The sequence below is a fragment of the Pan paniscus genome, chromosome 16 (assembly GCF_029289425.2).
Source record: "Pan paniscus chromosome 16, NHGRI_mPanPan1-v2.0_pri, whole genome shotgun sequence".
NCBI classification, from domain to species: Eukaryota; Metazoa; Chordata; class Mammalia; order Primates; family Hominidae; genus Pan; species Pan paniscus.
In genome coordinates this window covers 36,421,613-36,440,553 of record NC_073265.2, presented here as the reverse complement: position 1 = coordinate 36,440,553, position 18,941 = coordinate 36,421,613, and the positions used below count along the sequence as shown (strand labels likewise).

Below are 18,941 nucleotides of genomic sequence, written 5' to 3'. Positions count from 1 at the left end.
CCCACTCAACACTCAAAGGAAAGTAAAAATGCCATTTGTTTCTAGAATATTAAACAAGTTTTTAAGTTTCAGGTAATTAATGATAAGAATATTTGTATGGAGGAGAAATAGGCATCTGGAAATGATTCTTTTTTTCATCAAATTTCCTTTACGTAACTTGGTGGAAAACTTGGTAGGCAGGTAATGCTATTCTGGTAAGTGCTGACACCGGTTGGTCCCTATAGAATGCACTAGTTAAGTTTGAGTGAGCTGTAGTGACACCTCCTGGTAAGACAAAGAGAACATCATACAACGCAAAACTTTCCAGGCCTTTATACTTTTATGATAAAAAGCAGTACATGAAAACATCTTCCATATGAAGTATCTTCCTAGGTAGAACAAAAAGTTTGTCTGTAAAGATAGATACACTCACATATATACATACTCCAGTTGACTGACTACCATTTTAAAAACTGGCTGAGTCAAAGAAAGAAAACAGTTTTGTTTTTATGTCATGACATCAGGTAACTGTAATTTCCTAGACAAATCTTTCATTCACATATTTTGATACTATGTGTGCAAGGCCCTACTGAACATTCTCTAAAGCTAAGAAGAAGTTACTTTATGTAGTATTTTTGACCTGGTTCTTTGTGAAATGCTGATCTGATACTTCCTCTTGAATGCCTGGACTATCAACACCTTAATCCTTCCACCTCAACCCTGCCCACTCCCTAGCCCCCACACGCAGTTTCCCATAGGTCTGTCCTGGCCTGAAGTATCTTCAAGTCTAGAGTCCCCCAGTCCACTTACCTCCCCACTCTCCCTCTCAAACTCTCTAACTCTTTCAAAATGCACCGGTGTTTTGACAAGCATTTTTAAGACATTAGGTACCAGAAGTAAATGATAAGGAGTGTTAATAACTTAACCTTCTGTATCTACTTAGTGACACATATATGACATATATATTTGACCTTGTAAATATTAAGTTAGCTTCTCTCAGAAATACAATTCCATGATCTTAATAGTAAGAATCTCAGCCAGCCAACCAAACCTGTCATGCATCCACCCATCCACCCATCCACCCATCCATCCATCCACCTACCCACTCACCCAATATTTATTTAGTTGTCTACCATATGCTGTACTCTCTGTTAAGTATTAAGGGAACAAATGTAATCACAACAGACATTATCCTTGTTTCACAGAATTTAAAATCTAGTCATGAAATAGAGGGGAAAAGAGTTAACCAAACAAAAGAAAAGCTCAAATTGAGATAAGGTCTATTAAAGAGACAATAAGGAATAAAGAGAGAATAAAAAGAGTAAGAGATATTCTGCAGATTAATAGAAGTCACAGACAGGCTTTTCAAGGAGAAGGCAGAGCTAGAGACATGAAGGGCAGGAAGAAGCTATGAAGAGTCAATAAAAGTGTCCCAGATGAAGGGAACAGCATGCACAAAGGCCCTGTGACAGAACAAGAGTTTGTTTTGTTTTTGTTTTTGTTTTTCATAGAAATACCAAGGAAGCAGAGAGTGGTGAGAATTGAAGTTGATGTATGTGACTACAAGGATTCCATTCAAAGTGTAATGAGAAGCCTTTGGATGGTTTTAAGCAGAGAAGAGTATAATCCAATTTCGGCCTTGACAAACAGCTAAAACATAAGGTTCAGTATTCCTTATTCTTGAGATTACAAGTGTTTCAGATTTTAGATCTTTTTGTGGTGATTTGGGAATATTTGCAGTAGACTTACAAGTTCAGCATCCCTAATCTGAAAATCTGAAATCCAAAATGCTCCAATGAGCATTTCCTGTGAGTGTCATGTCTGTGCTCAAAAAGTTGCAGATTTTGGAGCATTTCATATTTTGTATTTTCATATTAGGGATACTCATTTGATCCTCATAACAACCTTATAAGATATGTATTAATATTGTCAATTTTATTGATGAGAAACTGGAAGAGAAGTAACCTGCCCCAAGTCTCACAGCTATTAAGGGAAAGCTCTGGGACTTGTACTCAGGCAGCCCATCCATGGGATCCATGCTTCAAACACCATGCAATATGGCCTCTCAGATCTTTGTTTCTGCAAGGGCAAGCGTGAGAGGAAACTGCTGGGAGATAAGGCAATGATCCAGGCCCAAAATGATGGTTTCTTAGACCAGAAGGATAGCAGTGGAGATAGCAAGAATTAAGTTAATTTGTCATGTCTTTTAGCAGTTAATTCTATGAAATTTGGTGGATTGGATATACTAGGTAAGAGAAATGCCTGCTGGAAACAGGACAACGTTTTTCTCTATTGTGATTTTTCTATTGTCTCTATTCAGTAGACATTTTCTGTGTGGCCAGAATCTTCCCATCAAGTTGTCTCTTCCAAGATGAGTATATCTTCAATAGATTTGCTACACAGAACAATTTCCATTTCAATATCTGATAGGGCAGCCTTTTAACATGTTCATTTTTCTGGTCATTTCTATGTACAATCATAACATTGTAAGATATACTCTGTACAGTATTGTTTTATTTTTCTTTTTACACTATATCATTCATTTTTACCTTATCAATAGTTATTCTTCAAAAAAAATGCTTTTTAATGATGATAAACATGCTTTTTTCCCATCTTTGGGCAGATGTATTGTTTCTAATTTTACATTATTCAAAGAAACTTCCTTTATATAAATTTTTGACTGAAACCCAGATTATTTCCTAAGGTTAAATAAATAAAAATAGAAGCTCTAGGTCTAAGGGAATAGTCTTTTTCATTGGCAAATTGCATTTACCCATTTCTACATTGCATTCTACTAAGATACAACTGTTGAAATTCCACCAGGGCTCTGTGAGAAAACTTGAAAGGAGGTAGATTATGTGGGAGCAGGTGCTGGTAGATGGATAGATGTGGCAGTGAGTGTCAATGGAAGTTCCTTTCTGATGTTCTCCATTTTATCAGTGAATAGGAAGCATGGCCTTCATCTGAGAGTGAGGGTGTAGACAGAGGCACTGAGTGTTTAAGGAGAGAGGAGAAAGTATCATATAGACTCAGGAAGCACAGTAAGATCACCTGATAACCTTAAGAACATACTTAAGATTAATGAGTATGAAATGACACCATGGTTGTGTATTTCCCTTAGATATGTTCAGCTTCATGGATGTAGGCAAAGTATAAGAACGTTGGATTCAGGATTACACTTCTAAATCTTCATCTCTGGTCCAGAGTGCTATGATAACCTTGGTCTAATGTATACTTCCTGCTGGACTTTCTTGATTCTCCATCTGTGCCTCACTTTTCTGCCTTCTCTCCAGCAACTCTATAACAGAGACTACTATCTACTGCTTCGTCACCTGAAAAATTTATACCTGACTTTTAGCTTCAATTCTCCCATTAAGCTTTTCTATACCATCTCCTAAATTGAGACATACACCCTTCATTATAGCTCCCCCCAACATCCTGTAATATGTATGATTTCATCTACACATTTATTTGATACATTTAATTTTTCATTGTATTCTAAATACCTTCAGAGCAGGGACCTTTTCATTTCTTTTTAATAGTCATTTCTTATTTCAATACCTGGGACACGGTAAGTCCTCATTCAATGTTTATTAATGAAATTAAGTGAGGTTTCCTAATCAAAAGATAAATTTCCTTATAAACCTTTATCAGCAAGAAGTCAAGTTGCCTTGATCATACCCACTCCATGGCCTCATTACTAGTGAAGGCACCTTTCCATAAAAGGTAACAGGCCTAAGAACAAATTATTCAAAAGTGTTAAAAATAACACAAGTATTCACTTCCATGTGTTGTTTGTATCCAATATTTAGTTTATCTCCTCAGCTTTAGGATGATAGTAATACTTATAATAAATACTGTATTTGTATATATTTTTTAGATTGTCTAAATATTTTCATGATTTCAATATAAACTATAAAACACACCACAAACACAAGCTCTTACAAAAAGAATATCAAGTATATATATATATATATGTTTTGAGACAGGGTATCACTCTGTTGCCCAGGCTAGAGTGCAGTGGCACAATCACGGCTCTCTGCAGCCTCAAGCTCCCAGGCCTAGAGAGTTCCTCCCACTTCAGCCTCTCCACTTGTGGGGAGTACAGGCGTGTATGACTGCACCCGGCTATTATTACTATTAACATTTATAGAGACAGGGTCTCTGTATGTTGCCACAGCTGGTTTGGAACTCCTGGGCCCAAACAGTCCTCTCATCTCAGCCTCCCAAAGTTCTGCGATTACAGGTGTGAGCCACCTCACCCAATCAAGGATGTCAAGTTTAAACCCAGCTATGGAGATTCCTTCAAAAAGAGAGTTTCTTTTTAACAAATCTTTAAGAAAAGATAGACATTTAACCAACTTGGCAGGCTAAGTTGTACATTCCAGGATGAATATAGTATGAAGAAAATATTGAAAAGGTTAATACATTATAAAGTTATTTAATAAGTTAGATCTTTGTAAGCAGGAATTTACACTAATGTATCTTTGCCTCATGAGGTCATGTATAAAACACATAATAAATGAAAATGTTCAGAATAAATGGACTTACTTCTTCATTTTTTATTTGGTCATTCTACCTTTAGGGAGACATGGACATGGAATAAAGAAAGGCCAAACTTGGAGCTAATAACATAGTATGGGAATTGTAGATACATTGTAATTCTCTCACTGCATTCTTCATACACAAATTGTAATGGAAAGTAAAGATAAAAGAAGCCTCAATTGCCATTAGAGAATAAAATAGGATTTCCACTTAGATCCTTAGAAGCAGCTGTTCTTAAAAATTAATTCACTTGGTAAATTTTCAAGTTTCCTCCTCACTTTTCCTGTGTGAACATTTCTCTTACGTGCTTTGGATGGAAATGGATGTTACCAAATCTTGGAGTTCAAACTCAACAGCCTCAAGAGTTATTCATACCTGAACAAGCTAGTGAGGGATATTAACTGGTCTCCAAATCTCTTAGGGGTCATTTGAAGACAAATTCTCTGCCCAAATGTTATTAATTAGATATTTAGCACCTTAGCTAGCTTATTTCTGAGAGCCTTTGGAGATCAAAAGGGGTGTGAAAAAGTGAAGAGAATCAAAGCTCAAACACCAATTTGAATTGAGCTGCACAATGCGAATTTACTCCAGCACTTTGTTGCAGTGTAATCTATAAATAATCCTCTGAGGTTCACTTGCCAATTAGAAATCATCACATGGCATACACCATAGATGTCAGTAGTTAATTTGCATGTCAGTGATACATTAATTTGATGAAAATTTTAAAGCTTTATGCACTATTTATATCATAATTGGAAGCACATTTAGTGTACTAATACACTGATTTTTATTGTATCCAATGTGCTTTTTAAAAGGCCAAGTTTAAATGATCATTATTTATCATTGTCTGTTTGATAGTTCGTTTCAGTTCAAGACAACACATCTGCATTTTAGACTTGAAGCTATTTTAACATTAACTGTAATCAAGATGTCTGAAAAAAAAGTCATGTCTACGTGGGTGATAGAAAAGATGAAAATCAGGTTTACATCTAGAGGTAGCTGGTTAGATTTGGAAGTTTAATTCAGAGTTTTTGGCCTTAGCCTAACCATGCCTCCTTGGGTCGATAATTTAGCGATAATTTAGTTTTGTGGTTTTTGGGGTTTTTTTTCTCTCAACTTTTTGCTTCATTTTATTTTATTTTTTTTTCTCCCTGAGTTTTTCTACAGTCAAAAAGTACAGTTTTGTGGGTGGTCCCTTCTAAGAGCTGAAAATGGTTGTTGATTCAAGTACAAAGAGAAACAACCTGTGGGTGCTTAAACGTTAACTACTGTATTTAAGTGTGGTACTTAGAACAAATACTGTATTTACATAGACAGAAATTTCAAAAGCTGCCAGCCTGGTGGGATTAGCTTGCCATGGGAATTGTCACACCTGTCAATCAGGTCTGCCAGGGTAGCAAGGGGAAAGCCAATGATAGAGAGACAGAGGAATCAAGAAAGAGAAGAGAGGAAAAGAGAAAGAGAAAGGGAAAGAGAAGTGTATGGGAGTTTCCACTACCATGGAATCACAATAACTTTTTCTACATTTATTTCCACCCTGATATCCTCAGACTACTTAAGTCTTAGTGTGCCCAGAAAATTAAAAGATTTAGTTACTTGGCTTTTCTGATTGGTGCTATAATAGTGTTTTTCTAGAAACTGAATGTCATTAAAGTCAGGGTTGGGCTTTCATTTTGGTGCAACAGATGTATGCACATGTTGACTTACTTTGAGCTAATTCCTTAGGAGTTTATGGCTTCTCCACCCAGCCAGAATACAAGTATCTTTAGATCAGAAATCTTGCCTCCTTTGTCTCATGTCACCTCAGCATTTGCAATATTAGACCTTAATAACTACTTGCAGGCTTGATTGTACTTCTAAACACTTATTCATAACAACTTTGATGATCTGCCTTCTTCCACAATTGAAAAAGAAAAACAAAATAAGACATTATGACAGAGAAATTGTATACATAAGTAGAATAAAGTAAGGTCATTTGGAAAGATAACACATATATTCATTCCAAGGCGTCTTATATGACTAATAAATTAAATCTCCCATGGGCTCTGAGCTTTCTTGTGCCTAAAGCAAAAAGAAAATGTAATCAGTTAAGAAATCTACATTACCCCTGAGATTAAAAATACTAATTTATCAGAAAAAAAGCTAGGTATCAAGAGTACACACAATCATTAATTTGCATTGTCTTATATCTCCTCATTTGACAAATGTTTCATTTTTATTACCCATTAATGTTAGTCTTCACGTTACAGGAAATATAAATGAATATTGGTTATTAAAATAAAAATCTAATTCAAAGCATTTTCTTCACAATAGCTTGTGAAAGAGAAGACTAAATTTAGTATTTAAATGGGCTTATTTGAATCACTTAATCAATGTGTTTCTAGTTGCATTTAGTTATGAAAACTGAATCAAACATCATCTTTCTTAGTAAACATTTAATAAGAGCTAAACTCATAGAAGAAACTAAGCTTTTAAAATAAAATGTTCCCAAAATAAACATTGACGATATCCATTTTTACATAAATAGAACAGCATCCCCCAAAAATAAAAAAGTGAGTGGAATTAAAGCCACCATTCAAATGTAGCAAAGCAAAGACACCATGAAACTCTCTTATTTTGCCTTATGCTTTATGAAGTTAGTGCCTGATTTACCCAAATGTATATTATGTACTACACAGCTCGGACTTTTAAAGGTCAAAGACAAATTCCTCAGTGAATTTTATTAAATGAAACTTGCCCTTCTTTTCCTGTCTTAAGTCCTGACTCCAGGTTTAATAAAAGTTGTTCTTCTCTCTTCACCCCTCCCCCCACTAATTCCCACGTTTTCAACAGTAAGTTCTCTAACCAGACAATGCTGAAGATATTTGCACATAAATTTATGACATAGGAGAAAAATAACAAAAGAGTCAGACCTAACATAGTATTAATTTAAAAGGCAATTAATTTTGAAGAAGAAAAGGGTATCAACATAAACTCAGCAAGGGCATGAATGATAGTATATAGTACAAATAAATCTCTATTTGGGGGTCCTGAGAAATTTCAGCAAGTGGTTGTTGAGTAATGAATGTTTGTAATTCATTAGCTACTATTTTAAAATGCAAAGCACACCATGACATCAATGATGTTCTTTTTAATCTCAACAAACAGGCTATTACAATTAAAGCACTTGCAAAAAGACAGTACGTTTAAATATAAGTTTTGATGAGATTTCAATGTTTTAATAATAATAATTGAATAACACTTCATAATTCCATAGAAAGACATAAAAATCTTGAGATTGGTTCAAAAATATATGTGTTTGTAAACACCAACCTTTTATGAATATTTAGAAGCAGCTAGCATTTCTATTTTGAAAATTCTTTTTTTCTCAGATCTCTTAATAAGGTTTTAGTGTATCTTTAAGAAGATAATCGTTATTTACTTAAAAATATTTATTTTCCAAATACAGAAAATAATAACATTTACAAGTGCTTCATTTTCTATGCCCCCTTTCCATCTTCCTTCAGTTCCTAGACAACAAAACAATGGTTCATTCTTCATGTGGAAGAGTAAACTCAATAAACGCGAATGGCCAGGAGGCCTACAGCAGTGAAATTATGGCTTCACAAGGACTTTTTTTTTTCTTTATGAACAAGTTTAGAAAGACCTTTTTCAACATATTTTAAAGTCATGCATACTTCAATGATATAATTATCTTGGCAACACTAAATACTGCTGACTGATAAATGAGGCCAAAATAATTAAGTTCTGTTCTTTGCACAATCAAGATTTAGTGCAGTAATCAATCTGGGTAAGAATTTGGAGTCTGGAGACTTCAGAAGATGAACAAGCTACTAGCTAAAATTGGTCATGTGGGAAGATGGTTAAATGAGTATACAGTTTATACATAGCTGTGAATACTCTTCATGTCTTAATCTTCATTAGAACCTGGTTGATTCATTGTTCATGTGGTCCTGTACTAAGTTGGACATGGTATACAAGTAGACAAAAGAACAATTGAAAAGATAATCCAATGCATTCAGTGGGCACGAACGGCATTGAAAATGTAAAATAATAGAGTTGAAAATATAACAGTTTTTAAGCAAAAAAAAAAGAGGTACAAATGCTGCTATGAAAGCATTAAGGTTATAAACATTATGATAAAAGAGAGAGAGAGAACACAATAAATACACTTTTCCACATACATATTTGTAGAACCGTGAGTATGGTCTGGATGCCTCTCCAGTTTCCATTTTTATTTTCTTCTACCTAACTCTCTCTTCTCTCCTTGGAATAAATCATACAGCTTTCCATACCCTCAACAACACTCCCACTGCATGGTTTTTCCCTGTGGAATCAGACTGCCGTCATAGAGAGGTGTTCATGTTAAGTACTTCTCCTGAGGGCTGGAACTCCAGGCTTCATCAGATTGATACACTTAGCAGGTCCATCAGGGATGTCAAAGTGAAATATAACCAGGTCAGTTGGGTGCATTAGTAACTACTGGGATTTACAACCAGCTACAAATACTATATATGTGTATATATATATGCACACATATATATATACATGCACACATACATACATATATACACATATATATACAAATATTGTATATTTGTAGACAATATTGTAAACTTGTACATATATATTTATATATACACACATATATAAGAAATCATAATAATTTAATAATTTCTCTTGTCAAGAGCTTATTCTGAATACTACCCACGGACCTCAGAAAAAGAAAGAGCATTTTTTTCCCAGCAAAATGCATCCTCCTTTGCAGTGGGCTAAGGAATAGGCACCATGAACAGGTGATACCATTGTAATTTAAAGAATGGAAGAAAGTCAAATAAGAGTATCTACCATCCAACGAAAGGAACTGTATGCAGAAGTCTTTTGGGATCTCCAACTGAGGATAACCGGCTCCCTCTGATTCTGGGTACACATGTCTGCCTCCATGAATGTTAGCATGCGGCCAGGGTAGGGGAGCAATGGACGTCTACACCAGTGCTTGGCCATTTGTAGAGTGGAAATTGCACTTTGCTTTCAAAAATGGATTCTCCTCCCAGCACCATGCAACTCGACTAGCTGAAGGCACAAACGGAATAAATGCACATTCTAAAAAAAGGAGGGAGGGGGCGAAAAAATAAACCCCACCCAGCAATCTTTAAGGGAAACAGGTGCTAGCAAGAGAAAGCGGCCAGCTGTCAATAACACTTAAAACTCCATCTTCGTTACTCTGAAAACAATTTCAATGGGGGAAATACCGTGCCCTGTTCCTGAGGGTTTAATTTACTAGGCTGTCTCTGTGAATTAGAGTCAGATCTAAGTTTCGCACTCAGGAGCGGTTTTCTCTGTCGACTACGCTTGCTCTTCCGAGCTCCAAGTCGGTTTCTAAAATGGGCAACCCTTTTCCCTCCCGGCAGCCTTGACCCCCACTCCTCCAAGTCGTCACTTTTATTTACAGCCCGGTGAGCGGTGTCTGTGTCGCTCAGTCTGGCCCCAAGAACAGTCACCGCGAACAATGAGCCAGACAAGGGACCCACCCAGAGAACGCCTGCTCGCCGGCCGCGCGCAAGCCCGCTAGCGCGGGACGCTCCGGGCTTCGGGGCTCTGGGTGCCCCCACCCCTTCCCCTCTAAACCCCAAGGAAAGCAAGAAGGTAGGTCGTTCCCTACACCCAGGTACTCGTGCTCACCCAGCCAGCCCTGCCTCCCAGCACCCACCAATTAGATGCCGTATCTAAAAAGAAAATTAAAAAAGCGGGGCAGCGTGGCGGTTCAGCCGGCTGCCGACCCGGATCCAACTCGCCCAGCTTGCGGGTTTGGCGCTCACTTGCGCCCGAGTCCGCGGCATTTTGAAATCCCGGAGGATTTGGGGTGGGGGCAAGAGGTGGGGCCAGGAGCCATAAAGTGGCTTCCGCTCCCTCCCCCCGGCCTGGCACAGCTCTGGGATCGGGCAAGACACAAAAGACGGGTCTTATCAGTGCCAACAACTCTGCCGCCGCCTCGGGCCGTGCTGCGCACGGGAACCGGGCGGCGGGCCTCGCGGTCGGGTCTCTGCGCCGGCCGCGGCGCGCCCGGAGGCTGGAGCATCCTGGACGCCGCCAGAGCTCCCCGGTGCGCTTTTCGCGCAGAACCTCCGTCAGCAGCTCCTCGCTTCGCAGATAAAGAAGTAAAGGCGACGGAGGAGAAATGGAGAGAAAAGGGAAGACTTACTTGGGGGCCGAAGGCTCAGCCTGACTCCCGCTTCGGACTCGGCAGGTGTCTGGCACCGCGGGCCCAGGCGGAAGGCGCTGACGCAGCGCAGAGCAGGGACTCCACTTATCGAGGACTGGAAACTCCCCTTGCCGCCCGGCCTCCGCGCTGCGCTCCTTGCTGTCACCGCTCCGAGCGACGCAGGCACGCTCCCCGCTGCCTCCTAGTCCTGGTGGGTCTCTCTGCTCTCTTCTCCGGGTTCGTCCGCTCCCTCACAGACCACACCCTGTCACCTCAGCAGCCCTCCACTCCTTCCTCTTTGACACTTCCACCGGTTACTCCGCCGTCTGCGTCCTCCCACCCCCACTCAGCCCACGTGCTCCTGCCGCTCCCTCGGCTCTAACTTCCCCTGCCGGGAGCCCCCACCTCCGCTCTGAAAACCCTTTGGTCTCTGAGCAGGGGAAAGGTCCTGGGGTCTTCGCCCACATCTCCCCAGGCCCTTCGGTGCAAAGGACCTTGCTTTGATTTTGTCGTTGCGATGGCTTAGATATATTGTGTACTACATATTAAGATGTATTTCTTTAAATGAGCTACATATCACTTTTAATATTGTAGAAATGTATTCCCAGGTGTTAATCATCTAACCGCTGTTCATTGGCCTTTGGAGTTAGACTGTCAGCCCAGCTTTTCTCCATATGCAAAAAGACCCACAAAGTTCCAGAACACCCTCTTTAGCCCAATCCAAGCCACACGTGCCATTTTCTAATGAGCCCGCTTCCTCGCTGTTATTGTTGTGGAAATATTTTTATATTTACTTTTCCCTGTTTCTGCAGACAATGAGAAGTTCCTTTCTAAGGGCTTCCCTCAGCATTCTGTTCTTAGTTTCATGATAATACCTATCACTCATGTGACATTTTCCTGTTTGGATTACTTCCTCTACTACTGGTCTTTAAGTTTCTCTAGGCAGAACTTTTGGTCTGTAAGTTTGTTCAGGCAGAAATAATTCATACTCATACTCATAACTTTGTCAACAGCTCCTAGTGTGGTCCTCGGCATACAGTACGTATTCAAACAATGTTCAAGGAGTGAATGTCCCTTAAATATGAGGCAAGCTTTGGTGGTTTTATGTGGTATTTAAAGGAAGGAAGACTTCAATTTGTATGCTTGGCTTGTATCCCATATAATTAGTCCTGTGGAAAACAAAGCATTTTGGAGTTAGCTGGATGATTGCTCATACGTTCCTTTAATTCTTGAAACAAGTCTTCCTTGTAAATATTACCCACTTTTTCTAAGATGATACTCAGGTTGGTAACTTGGTGATCATTAAATGTGAAGACCCCTAAGCCTTAGAGATCCCATGGTTCTTCACACCAGCCCAAGCTGCATCAGGCTGGCGTTAATGCAATACTTGACTGCCCAGCTACCCAGCCACATGCAAAACCTGCCTACCAGTACCACAGAGAGCTTACCCAACCATCTTTCCTCCAAAAATAGCATTTATTTTTCCCTCCCTCTTTCTCTTCTCTTGCTTGACTCACTTAAGTCAGAGTTCTAAAAAACAATAAACACCTCTCAATGCTCAGACCTCTTGTTAAACTTACTGTCTTAACTCCTAAACTTAAAATTACTTTCATGAACATATCTTGCCTTAGCTATCCCTGTGTCTCACACAGGCCTCCATATCTCTTTGGTTTCTCCATTCAAATAAATAGTAATTAACATTTGTTAAGTTAGAGAGACCAAAGATCAGGTAGCAGCCAGCCATTGGTCCAAGCATTAACACATAATAGCTCATTTAATCCTCAACATCCTTGTGAGATAGAGCCTATTTTATAGTCGGGGAACATAGGCATAGAGGTATATCACATAGCCAGTAATTAGTGGAGCAGAAATTAGATCCCTGGCAATCTGCTTCAGAGGCTGCTTTCTCGACCACCATGCTTTAAATGGCCTGCCATAATCCCTGGCACCTAATACATGTTAATGAGCATTTTAAAAATAATGAATGTTTACCCATCCACATTTAGCATCATAGCAGGAAGAAGAGACAGTAATGAAATGGGTAGAACTTCAGGTTTTTGAGGACATATAATTGACCTCAATACCACAAGAACTGCTTTCTGTGGTGGGACTATGGACCCTGCCTGTGGCCTGTATTTGAAACATGAGAGGGACATGGTCCATGCTCATGACATCAGGTGTGCGTGACAGATCACTGAGCCTTCACGTTTGGGTTCTAGGACCTCCTTCACAATCAGTGAAAGGCATCTCCAGCTAAACCGATTCCTGGCCAAGCCCACCAACAAGCCAATTTGTGTTCTTCAGGGACCCAGCAGTGAGCAATGTCAGTTCCTGTGGCAGGTTAAATAATGGCCCCCACAGATACCCATGTTATAATCCCCTAGAAACTCTGTTACTTTATATGGAAGAAAATGGATTTTGCAGATGTGATGAAATTAAGAATCCTGAGAAGGGGAGATTATCCTGGATTATCAGCGTGGGCCTTAAGTGCAATCATAGGTCCTTTTAAGTAGGAGACAGAAGGAAATTTGAGACATAGAAGAGGAAAAGGGAATGTGACCACAGAGACAAAGATTGGAATGATGCAGTCACAAGCCAATGAATGGCAGCAGCCACCAGAAGCTGGAAGAGGCAAGGAAGGAATTCTCTCCAAGAGCTTCTCAAGGAAGCACAATCCTGCTTTCATATCGATTTCTGTCCAGTGAAAGTTATTTTGGACTTCTGGCCTCCAGAACTGTACAGAAATAAGTGTTATTGTTTTAAATCACCAAGTTTGTGGTAATTTGTTACAACAGCCAAAGGAAATGAAAATACAGTTCCCAAATCTGGAAGATGACTTTCAATACCTGGGGATGAAATAAAAAGATATTTCAAGCAATTGATCAATTTTCTCTTCTGTGGCCAATGAAGCCAATCATTTGTGGGGAGTGAAGGAGGAGGAGAGAGGAACATTTAGCTCTCAGCATATTATATAAAAGCCTTCCGATCTAGACTTTGCCATTATCTCCAAATAATAAATACATACAATAACTGGGATATACTTATATGATTTAAAGTAGACTTGAAAATTTAAATTTGTTGCTCACTACCCAACCATATTGCCTAAAGTACATGATAGTTTACAATTTTTTTAATTTACTAATATTTTATTTAGGATTTTAGCATCCTTGTATAATAGTGCCAGAACTACCCTACTGCTAGTAAGTAAGAAGGAGGCATTACTAATCAACAGACATGAAGTTTCAGTCAAGTGAGATGGGCAAGCACAAGAGATCTGCTGTACAGCATTGTACCTATAGGCAACAATAATGTATTATACACTTAAAAATTTAAGAGGGTAAGATCTCCTTTAAGTGTTCTTGCCACAATAAAATAAAATATAAAAAATCAATATCTGGTTTAATTTTAAATATGTATGCTATAATTATCTAGTGAACATATGCATTATTCATTATAGTTAAAAGTGTTAATTTGTAAAATGAAAAAATACGTAAATTCTTCTAGAATGTAATTCAGGCTCTCTTGACCTCTGAGATGCTCTAGTACGTTAAATTAAGAACCTTGATGAAGGTATTATATTTCTTTTTAACTGGGACCACCAGATAAAATATCCAGTTAATACAAATTACATCCAGTTAAATACAAATTACAGATAAACAGTTTCAGAATGAGTCCATGTGCCATGCAATATTCAGACAATAAATTGCCTCTATTTTGCAACCTGTTGTTAACCATGCAATCGATGGGATTTGGGAACATAGCTATACTAAGGAGTTATTCATTATTTATCTGAAATTCAAGTTTAAGTAGGTACTTTGTATTTTTATTTGATATACTGACAACCCTATTTTTGATTTTTCAAATGCTCATGCATTTCCCATTTTATCCCTTCTCCCCAAGCCTTCAGTGGGACTAATGTTTAAAGCAGGGCTGAAACGAGATTTAACCCCTCACTACTGGCCTAGGGCTGGTGGTGCCTTGCTTACATAGCAGAAAAGAGGGTATGATGTGACTTCTCTAAGGTTTATTCACAGAGTCTAAGTCTATTCTGCCCGTGAGGGATTTCCCATTAGGTTATACCAAATGTTCAGCATGCCACTATTTAACATACAAACAGTAGATCAGATTAGGATGGAAACGTATTTTTCCTTTTGAACTACTTTAACCCTATTCACGGTTTTTTGGATTTAGTACAATAGTTCTGGCCAGCATTAAGTAAATAGTTCTGCCCCTTTGTACCCTTTCCCCCATAACTGCTGGCAGCAAGATGTATAGTAAGTGTACAAAAGGGCAAAGGCAGAGATGATAATAATTTATGTGGCCTGTATTGGAAATACGAGAGGGACAAAGTCAAGGAAATCACGAAGTTATTTGAGACTTAGTTTCCTCCTCTGTAGAAATAGACCATAAACCTTGTAAAATGTTCAGCATAGGGTACTCAATCACTATATGGCAACAATTTTGGGGGCCTTACCTGCTATGATTCCATGCAGTGCTTTATCCCCCAGGCATGCCTACTATGAGGCTTTACACATAAGTGCTCAAAACATCTTAGTTAAATGAATGAATGAATGGATGGATATGAGGTAATTTATATGAAAGTGCTGTAAAATTGACAAAGTATAGTAGAATTTTAAGAGGTTAGTACTAATAGTAATAATCAATAAGTAATAATGGGCGACACCACTGAGTCTTTGATTCTGGCTCAGCTTTGGAGAGCTGCTCTGCAAGAAATGTTTGAGTCTTTGTCTTTTTTATCCAAAAATTCAATTGAGAGAGACACTGTCTACAGAACAACAACATCTATTGCTCAGTGGAAAATGTTTCATTCATCCAGTTTTGCTCAGGAAAAATTCCCATTCATCCTTCAAATACTTTTTACTATATCGCTTTCATGATACCTATGTCAATTAAATTAGTCTTGGCCACATTTAATAGAGACCCCCACTCTTCTCAGCACAAGTGGCTCTTCTTTGTCTCCTGTATCAGCAGTGCAGAGTTCAGCTGGCCACAGCTAATGTGGTGTCACCACAGTCATTAATGCAAGGTGATACAAGCTTCAACACCCTGCACTGGTTTTAGCCCCTGATGGCTGTTAAGACTCCAGGAATCATGACTTTAGGAATTGGAAATAGAAAGTAACGGATAAAAAGTGAGCTTCTCCAACTGAATCAGTCTCCTTTAAAGAGCCTTGTCCTATTCAATGAATTTCACCTACTCTATGTGCAAGGAGAGGCTAGGAATTGTCTTTTAGCAGGATACATTGCTGAATAAATACAACTGGGGTCTATTACTAAGGCGAACAATTAGAAAGGATATTAGCCAAATAGCCAGTGGTGTTTGCCATTGACCTCTTCACTTTTCCTTTCATCTTCATCTTGTAAGTCATGGTTTGTTATCCATTGGCAACTCCTTGAAGGTTCTGTAACCTGCATAATTTTCTCCTCTTTTCCTTTGCGTATGTTTAGCTTTTTCACAAATCCACTACCTGCTCTCTGTTGTCATTCCATCTTTCTCATGTTTGGCTTACTTAATCATCTTGTAGCTCTTTACATATTTTATTTTTATTCAATTCTAAACTGCTTATACTATCTACCGTTTTCTCTAAATCTATCCAAATCTTGCTCTTTGACCCTACAGTGATTGACTTTATACATTTTCCCACATTTAATCCAGAGGCTTTCAGGGTCTTTGATCCTTTGTGATCTAAGAAAGATTAGCTTGTGTTCTGTCTGCTATTTGCTTCAAAATAATCCGGTGTTGGAGACAGAGAAAAGTCAGTGGTGTACAAATGAAACAATATTAACTCTGTGTTGAAATTTTTGAAACTGAGTGATGGCTAGGTGGGGCTTCATTATATCATTAATTCTGATCTTGTGTGTGCTTTACATTTTAAATAATAAAAAGTAAAGAAAGACATGATTGGCTTGAATCTTTGTTTTACAATCTGCTGAAGTATAAAGTCCTCCCTAAAATTTCTTCAAAAAACTCCAAGAGGATTACCTTGTCTTTGTCACTTCTACTTCGGGGATCTTTCACATTAATGCCACTCTTCCAGACATTTTTCCATACATGACTCTCAGCTATTCAGCAAATTACTTACATACACACACACACATACACAATACTTTCACACAAAGTAATTTAAATAAAGTAGTCTTTATTAAGACCTATTGACCATATGTAGTGCTCACATCACATGTTACCTAGCAATATAGAAGACTTCTTCATTCTTTTAGCTATGTGTGGCCTTTTGATTTAATTCTCTCCATGAGATGTAAGCAGAAGTTTGGTACAGTGTTTTTCTCCCTCTGCACCTTCCCTTTATTCCTGCTGATTAGAATACAGACCTGAATTCCAGAGCTTGACCAGCCATCACAGACCATGGAGCAATACCATTTGATGGTAGAGCATCAACATAGAAGGGACCTGGGTCCCAGAAAATCACAGGAAGACCTTAGCAGCCCCGGACTGTCAGTCTTTGATTTTCCTTATAAACACAAGGAAAATAAACATCTATATCATGTAAGCTACCGACATTATTATGTTGTTGTTTTTTTCTATTACATGCAGCCAGACTTAATCCGACTTGATATACTTACTAAGGATTTTTCTTTTTTCTAAACAAATGCAATTCTGAAACCAGGAGAAATTCTACTGCCAGATATTAATAATTTATTTTTGTCATTAACTCATTTCACCTCATTCCTGCATCCATTCTCAGATCCAGTCATAGACCTCTCTTTTCTCCTTGATTTGCTATCATCCAAATGAGTATAATAAAAATCTGTTGCGGAAGTGAAATCTAAGTGGCTTAAATATTTCATTAAAATGATATGTTGACTGTTTCAGTTATCAATTGTAGCTAAAAATCACTCCAAAACTTAGTAGCTGCAAACAACAATGATTTATTTTTTGTCACAATTCCATGGGTTTGCTAGGAGCAGCTCAGTAGGTCTTTTGTTCCCCATAGTGTAGCTGAGATCACTCTGGTAACTACATCCAGCTGGGAGATCTATTGTGGCTGGAATGTCCAAGATGTCCAAGATGGTCTCATTGTTTAGACCTCCCTCTATCTGGCCTCTCATTATCGTGTTGTCCAGCCTGAGCTTCTGTGCAACATGGTGGCTCGCTTCCAAAAGAAACAAGCTGTAACGTGCAAACACTTATTAAGTATCTCAATGCATTATTCTGGCTAACTTTCATTTAGCGAAAGAAAGTAGCATAGCTAAGCCCAGTGTTAATATAGGATATAAATTCACAAGACTGTGACTATCAATAAGTGTGGCTCACTTGGGCACATCATTGTCTTAATCGCTGACTTGCTAAGTCAAAAATACAGTACATGATTTGTGATGGCTGAATGTTTGTTTCTCCCTGCCACCCCAAAGTCACAATGTTGAAGCTCTAACTCCCAGAGTGACGGTATTTAGAGGTGGAGCCATTGGAAGATAATTAGGTTTAGATGAGGTTATCAGAGGGTAGTGCCCTCATGATGGGTTTAGTGCTATTATAAGAGGAAAAGACAAGAGAGTTCTTTTTTCTCTCTCTCTTTCCATTAGCATCCACTGAGAAAAGGCCATGTGAGCACACAGCAATATGGTGGCTGTCTGCAAGCCAGGAAGAGTGCCCTCTCCCAAAGCCTAATTTGCCAGTACCTTGATCTTGGACTTCCCAGCCTCCAGAACCATGAGAAATAAATATCTGTTGTTTAAGCCACCTGGTCTATGGTATTCTATTATAGCAGCCTGAGCAGATTAAGGCACTATCTGAACTGCATTTTTGCTCCATCTCCTCCTGATGTTCCCCAGCAGTCAATGCATAAAGAAGCAATTTTATTTAGCTGGGGAGTATTCTTTCAAATAAAGAATGTCATTTAAAGATGGAATCTCATTTTTTTCACATTTTTGTCATATTCACTTTTCTATTTCAGGTTTCATTTTTGTTACTAGCTAGCATATTCCCATAGTTGAGTTAAAAGCAGATAGTGGTCTAAAAAGAAGAAAAATATTCATCAGTTTTATTACAGATAAAACAAATAGAGTTTCTCTGAGGTAAACCTGCCCACTTCCTGTTACTCACAAATAGAAAATGGCTGATATAGAACAATAATATTCCTTGTAATATTTATTGATGTAGACACTGGGGTGCATGCTTTACTAGGATTATCTAATTTAATCCTCATACTAATGAAAAGGTGTTTTTAATATCCTAA

General features: G+C 38.4%; 1 protein-coding gene across 5 annotated transcripts in view; it reads right to left on the bottom strand.

The window, feature by feature from the left end:
• The window catches only part of SEMA6D (semaphorin 6D), a 587,975-nt gene extending 576,586 nt beyond the window's left edge, over positions 1 to 11,389 (bottom strand). For 3 of the 5 annotated variants that reach the window (XM_055098813.2, XM_034938713.3, XM_008956829.4), the window contains exon 1: positions 10,727 to 11,389. The gene's annotated coding sequence lies outside the window, so the exon portion shown is untranslated. The remainder of the gene's footprint in view (positions 1 to 10,726) is intronic. The other 2 variants (XM_057299907.2, XM_055098814.2) reach the window with 1 other exon arrangement.
• Between the last annotated feature and the right edge of the window lie 7,552 nt (positions 11,390 to 18,941).